The 15,590-nt window shown below is 38.7% G+C and overlaps 2 protein-coding genes and 1 long non-coding RNA gene across 5 annotated transcripts in view; all 3 read right to left on the bottom strand.

Moving 5' to 3' along the window:
• The window catches only part of LOC138976489 (transcription intermediary factor 1-beta-like), a 433,321-nt gene that overhangs the window by 321,106 nt on the left and 96,625 nt on the right, over positions 1-15,590 (bottom strand). The window lies entirely within an intron of this gene.
• LOC138976450 (uncharacterized) overlaps positions 1-15,590 on the bottom strand; it is a 35,066-nt gene that overhangs the window by 10,347 nt on the left and 9,129 nt on the right. The gene's annotated exons all lie outside the window — the stretch shown is intronic.
• LOC138976454 (uncharacterized) overlaps positions 9,136-15,590 on the bottom strand; it is a 6,891-nt gene continuing 436 nt past the window's right edge. The window contains exons 1-5 of one of the 2 annotated variants that reach the window (XR_011459014.1): positions 15,471-15,590; positions 14,878-14,971; positions 14,471-14,551; positions 12,216-12,262; positions 9,136-11,471 (exon numbers count right to left, since the gene is read on the bottom strand). The exon at positions 15,471-15,590 is cut by the window's right edge and continues 436 nt beyond it. This is a non-coding gene — a long non-coding RNA (uncharacterized lncRNA). The remainder of the gene's footprint in view (positions 11,472-12,215; positions 12,263-14,470; positions 14,552-14,877; positions 14,972-15,470) is intronic. The other variant, XR_011459013.1, reaches the window with a different exon arrangement.

Below are 15,590 nucleotides of genomic sequence, written 5' to 3'. Positions count from 1 at the left end.
AATTGCAAGAATGCTTAGATAAAATGCATGCATACTGCTTGAAATGGAAACTGAATATTAATGTTAAAAAAACGAAAGTCATTGTTTTTTCAAGGGGTAAAATAAGAATTATACCTAAATTTACGTATGATGATAAGCCAATTGAAGTAGTCCTTGATGTGATGTACTTAGGGTTACAGATTAATTATAATAATACATTTTCGGTAACACAAAAAAATTTGTATGACCGTGCGTCAAGGGCTATGTTTGCTCTTCTTCGCACATGTAGACAACTCTCATTGCCCGTGGATATAAAGATTGATCTATTTGACAAAATGATTGTTCCGATTTTACTATATGGCTGTGAAATTTGGGGTTCAGGTTCTTGCGATTTAGCTACAAAGCTTCAGTTGCGTTTTTATAAGATAGTTTTCAAACTAAGAAAATCCACCCCTAATGCAATGGTTTTTGGCGAACTTGGAAAATATCCCTTAGATGTCAATATGAAATGTAGAATGCTCTGTTATTGGTATAAACTAATTGACCCAGTTAACAAAAATACATTTCCAAGTGTTGCTTACAGATTTACCTATAGACTATATTCGCAAAAGATGTTTACTTCTGACTATCTGTCATGCATAGAAAAAACGTTAAGTGATATAGGTCTTTCTGGGTTTTGGATACAACAAGAATTTGTTTCTCAATATACATCTACTTGGTTTAACGAAAAAGTAAAGCGGTGTTTATATGACCAGTATATTCACAATTGGTTCTTAGAAATGGATACAAAAGACATTTTTTGTAATTATAGAATGTTTAAAGATAGTTTTGTGTGTGAAGACTACATTAAATCCTTGTCGTTCCAAAAAGTCGTTACACTCATGAAATTTAGAACTACAAATAACAACCTGCCAGTACAGAAAGAAAGATACCTTAATATACCTAGAGCGAATCGCATTTGCAGAAAATGTACATCAGAAGATATAGGAGATGAGTATCATTATTTGTTTGTTTGTGACTTTTTCAATGAAAAAAGAGCAGAACTTATTCCACCATTCTACTGGAAAAAACCAAATTCACTTAAATACAAAAAACTGTTCGTATCAAGAAATAAGAAATTGTTGACGAAACTCTTGGAATTTATAACATTAATTAGTAGCAATTTTTCATAGTGCTGGGATTTGTTAACCGTATTTTCGTTTTGTGTCCCCTATTGCCAGGAATCAATGTGTGTGTGTGTGTTTGCATTTTCTGTACTATAATATTTTGTGTTCACTGTTTGTGTATTTTTGTTTTCCAAATATTTATTTTATTTTTTCTTTTCTTATCTTCTATTTTTCTTTTTGTTCACTTGGTACTTTGTGCATTTTTGAATTTGCGAATATTGTTTATAATGCCCCTGGGTAATGAACAATAAAACTTGACTTGACTTGACTTGACTTGACTTGGCTTTCCGGCGAGCCGTGGCCAAAGTGTACCTTGCTCGAGCTCGTTCCCGTCCTGATGCCGGACGTGGCCGCCCTGCGTCCCTGGACAAGAGGCTGCCTACAGCAGTCCGCTTTGACAGGACGGATGATCTCATCACACCCTGGCCTACTCAGCTGCGTTGCTCCCACTGCGGCTTGAAGACCAAGCACAAGTTCCTCAAGTGCCAGAATCCAGTTCATGACCGGTGCTTCAAGGACTTTCACACAAAGTGACTGATCTAGTATTTGTCAAAGCTACAACTTGTGCATGCAACACTTGTGTAGAAAGAAAGCAAGCAAAATGAACCCCCCCGCGGGTTAGGGGGAGTCCCATATTGGTTGGGACGAGAAAGAATTTACCCGATGCTACCCAGCATGTCGTAAGAGGCGACTAACGGATTCTGTTTCTCCTTTTACCCTTGTTAAGTGTTTCTTGTATAGAATATAGTCAATGTTTGTAAAGATTTTAGTCAAGCAGTATGTAAGAAATGTTAAGTCCTTTGTACTGGAAACTTGCATTCTCCCAGTAAGGTCATATATTGTACTACGTTGCAAGCCCCTGGAACAATTTTTTGATTAGTGCTTTTGTGAAACAAGAAACAATTAACAAGTGGCTCTATCCCATCTCCCCCCTTTCCCCTATCCCATCTCCCCCCTTTCCCCGTCGCGATATAACCTTGAATGGTTGAAAACGACGTTAAACACCAAATAAAGAAAGAAAGAAAGAAAGCAAAATGGTATATTCTAAGACTGATCTGATACTTTGAATCCATGCTAGTCCCTTCGTTTGATATTTTCGTTCCAAACGGCCAACATTTCTGGTTAAAGTGTTCCTAGTCACCTAAATTTCTGGTTAAAGTGTGTTCTGTTAAAAGAATGATCATTCTGTTAGTTATAATTTGTTCATTTATTGTTTGTTTTATTTGAATAAACAAAAAGAAATAAACTACTTTTCATATGTTGAGTCATGAAAAACCCCTACCCATTCAATCCTAGCGTCCTATGTATGGGACGCACATATTTCAGCCTGTAAATCACAAAAACACCCAAAAGCAAAAAACTTAACTATCACATAGTTGTTTCCAAATAAAATGCAATACATTTCAAGCACTTTCATAAAAAAAAAAAAATTCCGGCACAAATAGGTTAACGCCCAGCCGACCACGAAGGGCCATATCAGGGCGGTGCTGCTCTGACATATAACGTGCGCCACACACAAGACAGAAGTCGCAGGACAGGCTTCATGTCTCACCCAGTCACATTATTCTGACACCGGACCAACCAGTCCTAGCACTAACCCCATAATGCCAGACGCCAGGCGGAGCAGCCACTAGATTGCCAATTTTAAAGTCTTAGGTATGACCCGGCCGGGGTTCGAACCCACGACCTCCCGATCACGGGGCGGACGCCTTACCACTAGGCCAACCGTGCCGGTTCCCAATACTGTGAATACATTTAAAACAATTGCATCTTTCAATGTTTAATGACAAAAGCTGTAATCATTGATCAAATGCAGACTTATCCAGTTATCCCAGCGAAGCTGGAGGTATCCTGTGAACGCTATACTATAATCGATTTGAGAAATGTGCACACCGAATAATACACGATAAAGAAGGATTCGTTGTGCCCGGGTCTGAAACACTATAATTATGTCTTCTTTGTTGGTGTTCTTTGCTGAACATAGAACTGAAGGTAAATAAGGTTTAAATTGTCTTTGCATTATACCAATATTGTTGAATTTACTGCTGTGAGTTTGCTAACTTTGATAGCATCATTCTGTGTTTGAATGAAATGCTCTATGTCAATGCTGCCTGGCACGGACAACAGCCCTAACAACCCCGTCCACCCCCACCCCACCCACACACACTCACACAGAACACCTTCCCAAAATGTTTCCCCAGACTAAGACAATAGAATGTCAGTTGGACCTTGACTAAAAATATGTATAGGTAAAGATTTCCCAGCTACAACAAATTGTTCTGTCAGAAGACCTCCTACATGTCGAAATGACGTGAAGGCCGACCAGCCAAGGATTAGAACAATGCGTCATATAATATAAGCATGTATCAATGACCTTAGGCTGAGGCCTAACAATAACACTGCCTTCTCTCATATATGATTTTATGTTATATAATAATATCTCCACAACTTATAAAGTATACTTTTACACTAGAATTATGTTTAAACAAATCAAGTATGTATGTTTAATATTATTCTTATGAAGTTTTTTTACAACTATTTAGAATAGAACAGTTTGTTTTGAATGTCAATCACTGGGAGCAGTCAGAAGAGTAAGAATTCTGTTTTGTTCTCACTATCATTTGCTTATGAAGATCATGATGTTGTTCCATTGCTTAGTCAGTCCTAGAAATAATGTCCTAGACTGTTATCAGTATTTTTGCCCTCTTTCATTACGATGCTATGGTATTTCTGTGGGTCTCCACATGTGTTTGTTTATAAGGCGGAAGTGACCTCCCCTTGTACACAATAGGCCCTCAGATGAAGCCTACGGACAGACTAGAATAGAACATGCACATAACACAGAAGGTCTGCACAGCACACTCACACACAGCAATACAGCACACCGTCTTGTACCTCCTTCTGCCCTGCCGAAGTCGGGGTATCCTTTTTAATCCACCGAACATTAATATCCACAGCCATGTGTGTCTCCTGCCTCCGAACACACACGCCACAGAGCTCGACTCGATGTGCGCAGTTTCGTATAAAAATTATTTTCCAAATTTCCCCACTGTGTTTTATAAAATAATCATATTATGAAAGCACATACATTCTTATCTTAGTTATTATGTATTCATTGTTAGCAAACATCGGCATTATTCATGTTTTACTTTAAACGCAATCATTGTTATTTATAGATCACAGGCACTTGATGTAAGTAGGTCACACACGTGTAAATGTTGTGCCCAGTCCTTGTTTTTGTTTCTGTTATTATTTTAGTTAGCAGGTCTAGTTGAGCACGTATTAAGTATCATGTACCCACTACTAGTCATTGTGCATTTTAGTTAATGGACTGATGATGTCATTTGTATGGAGTCGACGCACGTGCGAGGATATGTATGTGTGGGAGGGGGGGGGGGGGGGGCGCGGGAGATGGAAGCTTGCTGTATGTTATGTAATGTATATATTGTGTGTGATACGTGGAAATGTGATACTATTTATTTGCATGTATGATACAGGTACAAATGTGATAATTGTAGGCTTATACTAGTGATTACTGTGTGTGATACATGAAATGTGATATGAATGCTGTTTTTATATGTTATACTCTTATTTTCTCCCAAGCGCAAGACAAATTCTTCTATGAAAATTGAAGCCAATAAAATTTGAGTTGAGTTGAGTTGCTGGAACATTCATCAAGCGTTAAACAAGGATTTTACCTGCAAACACACACACACACACACATGTACACACACACACACACACACACACACACACACACACACACACACACACACACACACAGTGACAAACACTTACTTGGCCTCAACAGCCAGAATGTCGGGGTTGTACCTTGTAGTTTACATCCAGGTGAATGCTTTCTGTTCCACCCTAATTGTAATTCCTCCCACTCTGCAATGAAAGCATCGATGTGTGAATTGCATTAATTACAATTGTCTAAACACACTCAAATCTTTACTTGTTAATGAAGACAGAGAGATACAGAGTGGGAATGGGTGGGAGGGGGGGGGGGGGGGAGGGAGAGAGCAGTTGTCAATCAAACCTTGTTTTAACTGTCTTTGAATAGATCATTTTTGAAAATAACTCCCCATGCCTCTCCTGAGATCTCTTAGAGAGAGAGAGAGAGAGAGAGAGAGAGAGAGAGAGAGTAGATCTAACAGACAGAGACAGAAAGACAAAGAGAGAGACTGAACCTGAGTAAGAATGAGACAGAAGGCAGGAAAGAAAGAGAGAGAAATCCACCTTTCCAATCGTTATGCATGATATTGCTTTGATATTTGTGACTCGTATGCAAAATAAGTCAACAATCACAATGCCAACGGATCGTGAACTATGAATTTACAACAGTACAGTTCAACATTACCTGAATTTCTTCTGCTGAAAGTTCCATTTGCCATTCGCCTCAGCGTCACAAGATCTGTATTGTGTAGTCCTGATATATGCTGAAGTGTAGCATGTTATCTTATACATGTATCAGCAGTCACACTGACTTTGAAGTTGCTAGCGTGTTAAAAACTGTTACAGAAACTTTTTTAATTTCGATGCCACAGTGAAAAGTTTGAGACTGAGAGTAATGTCCCTTGGCGATCAAGGGAGGTCACTCAGAATTTTCGTTCCTGGTTATCGAAGGACGTAACGGCAAGTTGTCAGCAATTGCGTTGGGAAGATTGAAAACTGGCAGTTGCAAAAGCACTATGTGATACGTGTACACCAACAGAAACGAACCAGACTGGACAGTCCAATACTAAGACCGAAGGCGCAAGACATAACTGGACTGGTTTCAAGAGTTTTACAAACTTTGAGTGAGTATTTAGGTATGTTAAAAAGTGCGCGCGCAGCTAAATTTTGACGTCAGAGAAAATGGCCCCCTATTTTCTGATCACTCTCACTGGCTCAGTTTTGGGGTCCTCTTTTCTATTCTTGTCCGAATTTACTTCACGTGCGCACCCTGTCGATGATGTAGAGCACATTCTTGACTTTAAGATTGAGAAAGATGTCGAGTCCAACAGTTTGTAGCTCGCCGGCCAGATTATCCGGCGAAGAAGACACACAAGAGGTACTTTTATAAAACAATTTATAGCCTATGCACTCTTATGAGACGACTATGAACACTTAGTTTGACCATTTTCCTGCTGTTTCCCAAAGTTTCAAGTCGATAAAACGATGCGAAGTACCTTTTAAAGGATGCGCCGTTTTGCGTACGGATTGTCAGCCATGTTGTATTCACATCCAACATGGCGGTCGGTAAAGTTCGTCTGCTCTCAGTTTCATACTAACTTACTAAAAAAAAAAAAAAAATTTTTTTTTAATTTTTTATAGTTGTTTAATAGAACTCTGAACCTTTCTTTTGATACAAAATTGAACAATACTGTATTGATAAACAAATGTGTGAGTTACAGTTACTTTTAGCTGAAAAATGTCAAAAATGATTTCAATTTATCCTCTTTGCCTCTATTACGAATTTTATTACTTTAAAAATTCATAACTCGGGTTACACTTATCCAATCTCAGAGTTATATATACCATTGGAATGCTGATTTTCTGCTCTTTCAAGTGATATAGATCAAAATGTTGATTTTGAATTTTTTGGTAACATACCTAGACGGCTAGAGTATTGCCTACGGAACTTGGAAGATAGATGTGCTAATTATTGAGACTTGATGTATTTTTTCTCTCTTGGAATAGGCCTACATCATCATGAGACTAAAAAGTGTGTTTGTTTCTTAGGTGTGTGTGTGTGTGTGTGTGTGTGTGTGTGTGTGTGTGTGTGTGTGTGTGTGAGTGTGTCACTATGTGTGTGTCATCGTGTGTGTGTTTAGGTGCTGTTTTTATATTTAGTCAAGTTTTGATTCTTTATTGTTGTTGTTGCCTGAAATGGTGATTTTAACTAAGAATCCTTTTATGATTCTGTTGTGCATAATAAATATCTTTCAGATTTATACCACAAAAAAACCCTGTTTGCATTTGGTGGGGAGGTGCCTTAACTGGTCAAAAGAAAAGTGAGCTGATTGATGGCATGGTCGTTCATCGCATTTGGATGGGGAAAAGCAAAAGCAGTTTCCATTCTTCAACAAGCAACAAGGTTTGCATTGGGTTTTTTAAACGAGTTTTCAATGTAACTGACAGAACAATTTGTTGTATAATGTCTATAATCCCAGCGACTTTCCGACCTTGACATTGTAGCTAGGGTCATGTGGGCGTTGGCATCATTGTCCAATCAGAAATAGTCAATGATCATCTCCTCAGTGTGTTCCGGTCCGGAACGCAAAACAGTTTGTGCGGAAAAAGAGAACGTGGTTTGACAACTAAAGGGCATTTTGACCGGCTCGCACTACAGCATCGTTCAAATGTGGGAGAATGACACATCTGACAAATAGCCAGTGGTTACCAACATGAGAAACTGGGGATAGGAATCGTAATCCGTATGTAAGTTTGAAGCGGCCCTGACGCTGTTTGTACGTCAATCCGAAGAGAAGCTATCGTACTAGGCCCTAGGTGACATTTCGTCAAGTTCCACTCCCAGTTTGCCGACTCTATGGCCCTCCCCCCGCCAAACTGCTGCACCCGGTGGCAGGGAAAGCAGTTCGACTTAAGGTGACTGCAGGGCAAGTTCAATTTTACAAGCTAAAAATAAATGTTCTACTACCTTGTCAGTCTAGATCTGGAACTCATGAAACAGCACTATTCAAATCCCCATAAAGTGAGCTGGTGTTTTTCTAGATCTAAGCATCGACCGAATTCAATAGAAATGTTCCTTGCATGGCATAGAATTATTTACTTAAATCTGTTATTAAGTTTGTTGAAAATCAAAGTATTCGTTTTTTGTTTGTTCGCGTGTCTGGTTTTTGCTTAGTCGATTAGCTTACACGATGTGTGGCTTTTTATTTTGTAAGGGTGGTTTAGCATGACTTGTATAAAATGAGACCTAGACCACATACGCCATGAAAGTAGAGTTCCCCGTTCAATACCAAGATTGCCAGTATTGATATTCAGACAACTTTTGGATAAATGTGTGGGGCTGTGGTGTTGCAGTGGTAGATTGTTTGCACGGGTATGTAGGTAGGTACGTGTACATCCGTGTGCTTTTGTGCAGGCATTTGTGAAGCAGGAACATGCAACATTTTTGACAAACATCAGGGTTGTGTGTGTGTGTGTGTGTGATAAAACCAACTAAGCTTACATCCAGCACAAAAAGCTTCAGCTCTACTTCACCAGTCAAAGACAAACGCATTGTTTTATTCAGCTTTTGACACATATATTCACTCGATCAGAATCGAACCCTCTTCGTGAATATTTTATTTCAGAAAAAATAACATATTGATTCTACACAACAAATGGTATTGCTATATGCTATGAACGATGAAGACTAGCAACCGAGACAGATGAGGCATCAAGTTTCTTAGCATTTTAGCCTCTTATGTTGCATACATGTCATTTGTTTTCAATTTTTATCTCCTGATAACTGACCAGAAAGGTACGTACAAACATCGATTCTGCAACTACCTCGTAAACTTTTCGATCGCTAATACACCAGAACTTGATACAGTATGCAACACTCACAGGCTTGATTACCTGTTGCATTGAAACGACAGAAGGAATTAAAAGACTATGTAACTGAGAGGAACCGATGTATTCAAGTTCAGAACGAAGCAGTTTCTGCCTCGGAGCCTGTATCTCATGCTATGGAGCCACTAGAAGAGGAATGTCTGGCGTAGTTTGACCCAACAGACAGAGAAGTCAAGGGGGGTAATCTATCGACAGCAGTTGTATTGCTGGTTTGTATTTGATCTTACAAACCATTCTTATTAACTTGTATAAATAGTTTATCGCTTCAGTAAACACTCATCTATTTTGAAGATAACGTAATTTTCAACAACAAAAATTTAAAAAAATTCGCAATTCAATATTTCACGCAAATTTTACTAATCCGCAAACAATTTTGCATGAACAAGTGTTATGTTAGGGAGAGAGTACGAGTGCGTAGTTAGACATATTTTGAGTGGAGTAGCAAAAATGCTTTAGCCATGTACTAATTATGTTATTGAACTGCTTAGCGGAGATTTCCAGATCAATCATACGGCGGTGAAAGACTGGTCTCTAGTACGGTCTATACTTACAAAATATAAAAATAAACAAACAAACCAACACAAAAAAGGTTTGTGTTGCACGTAGGATTTAAGTATTTAATTGAATAGAAAAGGCAACATCGGAATAAAAACAAATCTCGTGGTTCTCTTGTCAAGGAGTATGCACAGAATATGAAAGAAGATTGTGGAGTAGGCTGCTTTCTATTCTACTGCACTAAATTAGCAAGAGGCAAGCTTTACAATGCTATTCACACTAGGATGCAAAGCATTCAGTGCTAAAGCTCTCAAATCACAATAGTTACAAGACAAAACACACTTCTTGGGGCTACAAGAAATGTTTATATTTGTAAGCCCACAATTGGACACATTTTTGTAAATATTTTTTATTGCCTCCCTTGAATAAAACTTATTACAAAAAATATTCTGAAAAAAAAGTTATACTTAAAAGCAAAGCTATCAAGAAATAGGTAGACAACCCGTGTAGATACCTTTATTCTTAAGACATTTTATTTTTGGAGGATGTCACTATGCAATTTTACAGATTTAAAAAAAAAAGCTTCAGATGATCTCCCTTGAACAAACATTTCTTGTTGGCTCACGTAAGTGTAGCCTATGCGATGATAAACTTTGTCTGTCTGTGCGTGCGTGCGTGCGTGCGTGCGTGCGTATGTATGTATGTGTGTATGTCTGTGGTAGAAACTTTAACATTTTTGGCTAAACACCGAAATACTCATTTCACGTGGTTAATTTTCAAGCACCATCTTCAAATTATTGAAGCAATGATCAACATTGTGTCGGCATGTGTGTAGTTAAAGCGTGTATCCAAAGAAAACGGGTGGTGGGGGGTTTTGAAGGGGTACAAGCAGTTGACTGGTTTGTGTCGTGTTTGGCATGCAGACGGCAGGTCAGGTGTCAAGATCAGGTCAGGGGTCGCGCGAAGGATTGTGGTCCAGTTCTCACCTCGCCGATTCGCCGGGGAAGACGATTTCATGTTGTTCGGTTTCTAAGCTCCAGAAAAGTAAATAAAGAAGATACCAAAGGGAGATTTCCTACAATTTGATCTGCACAGCGTGTTTCCAATGTCCACGCGAGGAAGAGCTGTCGAAAGCGCGGCAGTCAGTGTCGATCTTGCAGCCGTATCCCGGTAAGTTCAGAGACAGATCTAGTGTCTCCCACTCTCATAACGTGTCACCTACTGTTAATCCGTTTTGTTTTAATTTCTTTTTATTTCAGCAGACACGGATGTCAAACACAGTGCTAGGCAGTCACCTCTAGTGAAATGAGTTGATCTAAAGTGCCTGTAATGTTTGGATGTCTTTGCTCGTGGTTCGATTTATGTGAATTTCAAGACTTGCAGTAGAGTCTCAAGTTAAGTTTACTCTGCCCGAAAAAAACTGTCCACCATTTACTTGAACATGCAGATATAAGGAAACAGAATGAATCTGTTCTCAAAGTCAAAATGATCACGATTTTTTCCTCAGATTCAAAACATGCACTGTCATGGTTTTGTCTGTACAATTTAGTAAGTCTTAAGTACTTTGCAACAACTTCCTTGAACGTGAAAGACAGTTTTTGAATGCTAGATCTGTATCGCGTTTCATTCCAGACTCGATCCTCTCTTTGATTGTAGATCTACTGTTTGCTGTTTACGCACTATCATATGATTCGCTATGTAACGTTTGGTAAGCTTACCTTGCAACAGCTTTCTTGTCTTTGTTGGCATTTCTGGCTGTGTTGACCGTCAGAATTATTTTAAGAACCAGGCTGCTGCAGTCGACATGTTTCGCATATTGTAGGGTCACCATGCTGCATAGGTAAAGTGGCTTGTATTTATAACCTGACTATTCTGTGTGTGTTACGGAGTGAGTGAGTTTGCATGTGTTATGTTACTGTTTGTTGATTTCTTACGGGAGCCTTGAAGGCTTCGCCTCTTGTTTTTACTATGTGTTAGTTTTAAGGGTATATAGAAGAACAATAAAGAAAAAATGCTGCAAATTGACTTGGACGTATTTACAATTTAATTAAACAAAATGTTTCAAATTATCTGATAATGAAATTCTACATTAAAATTAAAGCAGATCTAGGGACTTGTGCACAACATAAAACATAAGGAACTATGATCTGCATCGCTTGTTATGATGATAATGGCTGGCACCTGTCGACCGACTTGCACGCCATAATCATATATGTTTTACTATGCGCCCTGCATGTCAATGGTCTTTCTCTGGGTGGCTCGATTCTGAGGAGATAAAGAAAATGCATTTAGTGCAAGCAGTACATAATGACAACACACATACAATTACTTAAAGCAGCTGCTGGTTTCAGAGTATTTAGTTAAAGGCCCACCCCAACTTGTTTGCCTCAATGTCGCAGATTTGGTCAGACTTTCACAATGAGTAAGATAACAAATTTAACAATGTTTTGATTTAAAAAAAAAATAGTATTCATTTTTGTTGTTTTCGGCCCCATTCACTGGGAATCTTACTCAAGGACAAGGATTTTTCTTAGGAATATTTGTATGTGAAGCTTCCAAGCCCTAGCTTCAGAAACGACCAAGAAACCCTCAATAATGGATTTTGTTGTGCCTAGTGATGGCTATCCAACCGAGTGGCGGAGCACTGGTGAATCCTTTCATTCTCCTGATTGCTTGATTCTGAAATGACATTGTGGAGTTGGTAGTTATGTGAGTGTGTAGTGCCTGCTCTTCGTTGTTTAGTCGGGGGGGGGGGGGGGGGGGGGGGTATTGAATCATATGATCATAAAGTAAGACTTCACTGTGATGTGCAGAGATTTAGTCAGGTACACAACATTGCTATGCTATCACGAAATTAGATGTTCTATCCTCTAGATGGGCTACACAACTACATCAGATGTCATGGTTGGGTTTTCGCAAGTCAGCAACATGTTTTGAAGTTCTCATTGGGTAATCACGGCTGACATCAAACACAGAAAAGGTGGAAAAAGCATAAATCAATGAACTCACCTTCCCTGCATTGTGATACTAGCCATATGGGTCTGCCGAAGTAGCTCCTGCACATATTGAATTAAGTATTCATGTTATTGTTAGGATCACACTTTTTTCTGGTACATGTATATCAGACTGGAAAGTTTCTCAAGGCTTGAAGAATTCAAGAGCTTGCCTATCCCCAATAAAAAAACAGTATTTTCAGGGTCTCAAGGTTTTAAGGCAAAAAAAAAAAAAAATAGGTGTGGTTACGGTAACATAGCCCAAAAAAATAGGGTAGGAAGGTAGGCAATCACTTTTTTTTTTTTTAACTTTTTTTTCTAATGTGTACAAATTAAACCTACTTGACAGGGAAATAAGTGTGCGACTCGGGCGATTTCGCTTTCATTGCGTTTTCTGCACTCGTTTTCTTCTTTTTTTTGTGTGACAAATGTAATAAAAAGTTATAGGGTCGGCCCCTAAAAATAGGGTAGGTCGGGTTACCGTATCCACACCTATTTTTGACTCACATGCGAAGCAAAAGTGAGTCTATGTACTCACCCGAGTCGTCCGTCCGTCCGTCCGTCCGGAAAACTTTAACGTTGGATATTTCTTGGACACTATTCAGTCTATCAGTACCAAATTTGGCAAGATGGTGTATGATGACAAGGCCCCAAAAAACATACATAGCATCTTGACCTTGCTTCAAGGTCAAGGTCGCAGGGGCCATAAATGTTGTCTAAAAAACAGCTATTTTTCACATTTTTCACATTTTCTCTGAAGTTTTTGAGATTCAATACCTCACCTATATATGATATATAGGGCAAAGTAAGCCCCATCTTTTGATACCAGTTTGGTTTACCTTGCTTCAAGGTCAAGGTCACAGGAGCTCTTCAAAGTTGGATTGTATACATATTTTGAAGTGACCTTGACCCTGAACTATGGAAGATAACTGTTTCAAACTTAAATATTATGTGGGGCACATGTTATGCTTTCATCATGAGACACATTTGGTCACATATGATCAAGGTCAAGGTCACTTTGACCCTTATGAAATGTGACCAAAATAAGGTAGTGAACCACTAAAAGTGACCATATCTCATGGTAGAAAGAGCCAATAAGCACCATTGTACTTCCTATGTCTTGAATTAACAGCTTTATGTTGCAAGACCTTGGATGACCTTGACCTTGGGTCAAGGTCACATGTATTTTGGTAGGAAAAATGTGTAAAGCATGTGAGTCGTATGGGCTTTGCCCTTCTTGTTTTTTTAGGCCTAATATGAAGTCTGTTCCTCTGGGGTCATGGAGAAACAAATTACAAATGAGAACATACTGTTACACAACAAATTCCGACCAATTTAGGACACACCATAACATAACTCACAAACAAACAACAGCAATACAATAATTAGTCTGCAAATACCTAAACGTCGTTCACACTAGGTATACAAAAATAAAAAAGCACATTCAGGCAGGTTTGACAAGTAGACCATTCCAGCTGCTGTTCCAGACCAAAGGCCATGTTTCCCCTTACTCTGTGATTGTAATCATAATTATTGTTTATGAATGACTTCAGTTTTTCTAAGTAAATCTCTCGTTGTAATTACTGGTAAATGCATTATCCCAATTAAGATATCCTCACATCTAACCTGCGTAAACTTCATTTCAAGGGTTTTAATTTGTTTTTAGCTGGCCAAGAAATTATAAGCATTCCTCAATTATGTTCCTGTCAGACTCAATGAGCTAATCTTATAAAAAAAAAATTAAAAAAAGGTAGCATCTTATAATATTCTCACGTGAATTAAAGCTAATCAGAAAACTAGTATTTAATTTTTTTTAAAACTCAAACTGAAAATACAGGCATGCAACATTATCCTTGCTGTTTTGTGATAACCCTTACCATCAACTATTCTATTTCATTTCCATCTTAACAGGCGTAGCACCTCTCTGGAAGCCAAAAGAACACTTTAAATCCACCCCCCCCCCCCCCCAGTACTGAGTAAACATTGCTGTGCATATTTAAAAAAAAAAACCAATGCCTGAGTCTCCAGTCACCTGTTTATGTTGTTGTCTTTGTACTTCACTTGTAGCTTAGCTGTTCAAGAAACTGTTTCTCTGATCACATGATCAAAATTCAAATACTTAATATAAACCAATTTTGACTCTATTTCTTCAATAATAAGTTGAACGTCTGCATATGTAATTGCCACAATTTACAGAGTTTCTGAATAAATGCTGCAAGAAAAACCAACAGAGTGAACAGTTTGTAAATATACTAACATACCTATATTTACCTTATGACATGTGTGGTACAGTGGCTGCTAAAACGTCCGTTACACCTGTCTGCATATATTAGGTGACAGCCCTGATGGAGACTGAAAAAAAAGTTCCTTTGTCAGTACCCTGTGTATGAGTGTGGTCGGGTATGTTCTGGAACAATTAGAGCACTCCCTATGACCATATGTTGCACGGAGGGTAGGGGGGGGGGGGGGGGGGGCTTTTAGAGGTGTAGTTGTTGGACTGTAGTGTAGAGGCTGATTGGCAGTGCTATGGGGTGAGGGTGGAGCTGGGGCGGAGAATATATATATCGTATGTAATTGAATACTAATAGTAGTAAGCATGATCAGTTAGACTAGAGTTAAAAACTATGTTGATCGCCAGAGACATTACATAATGTGAAATCACAAGCATGTTACTGTACCTTTCGTTTTGCCATTGAGATTGGTAGAAGGCATTGAGTGGTGAACACAAGTTGCATTGATCACTGCATCACCATGTGGTCAATCCCCTTTGATCTGCAGATTGCACCAGCACAAACCAACACAGTGTTATGATCGTAAACAGCCCACATGGCCAATAAATCTAAGAACACAAACACTAGATAGATCTAATCGGAGAGCCTGCAAACCGAGTCATGCTTTTTAAATTCAATGAAAATCTGTCTGTCAATGAAGCAGATAGATCTATCCTTGCGATTGTTTAAAATTGCAAGCAGATAAATGTTAGAACGTCACTTATTCCGTTTTCATTCAACAAATTGATATTTTGCAAGATGCATTTTGTGCCAATGAGCTGAACAAACAATCAAAATCAAGCAAGTGGTACATTCTTGAAGACAAAATTCAGTCACGCAAACAAACTGAAGGGAAAAAATCTAGCTTACTGCTGTACTGATTTCGCCAAATAAATGCATTTGCATGCCGAAGTTATTCCTGCTTTGATTCCAATCATTCTAATTGATCTGAATGCAAAAAATATACGTAAACGAGCTGATCAAAATGAGTAACATTGCACCTGCCTATAGACTGTACTGCGAAAGCGAAGGTCGTCTGCGACTGGAGATTTTGAAGTCGAACAGCGTCGTTTCTTCACTCTCAGCGGTTGTCTTCATCGGAAAAGTGAAAAGCCTGACTT

Source organism: Littorina saxatilis, linkage group LG9, assembly GCF_037325665.1.
Source record: "Littorina saxatilis isolate snail1 linkage group LG9, US_GU_Lsax_2.0, whole genome shotgun sequence".
Lineage (NCBI taxonomy): Eukaryota > Metazoa > Mollusca > Gastropoda > Littorinimorpha > Littorinidae > Littorina > Littorina saxatilis.
The sequence above is the reverse complement of the archived record's forward strand: the minus strand, read 5'-3'. Positions and strand labels throughout refer to the sequence as shown.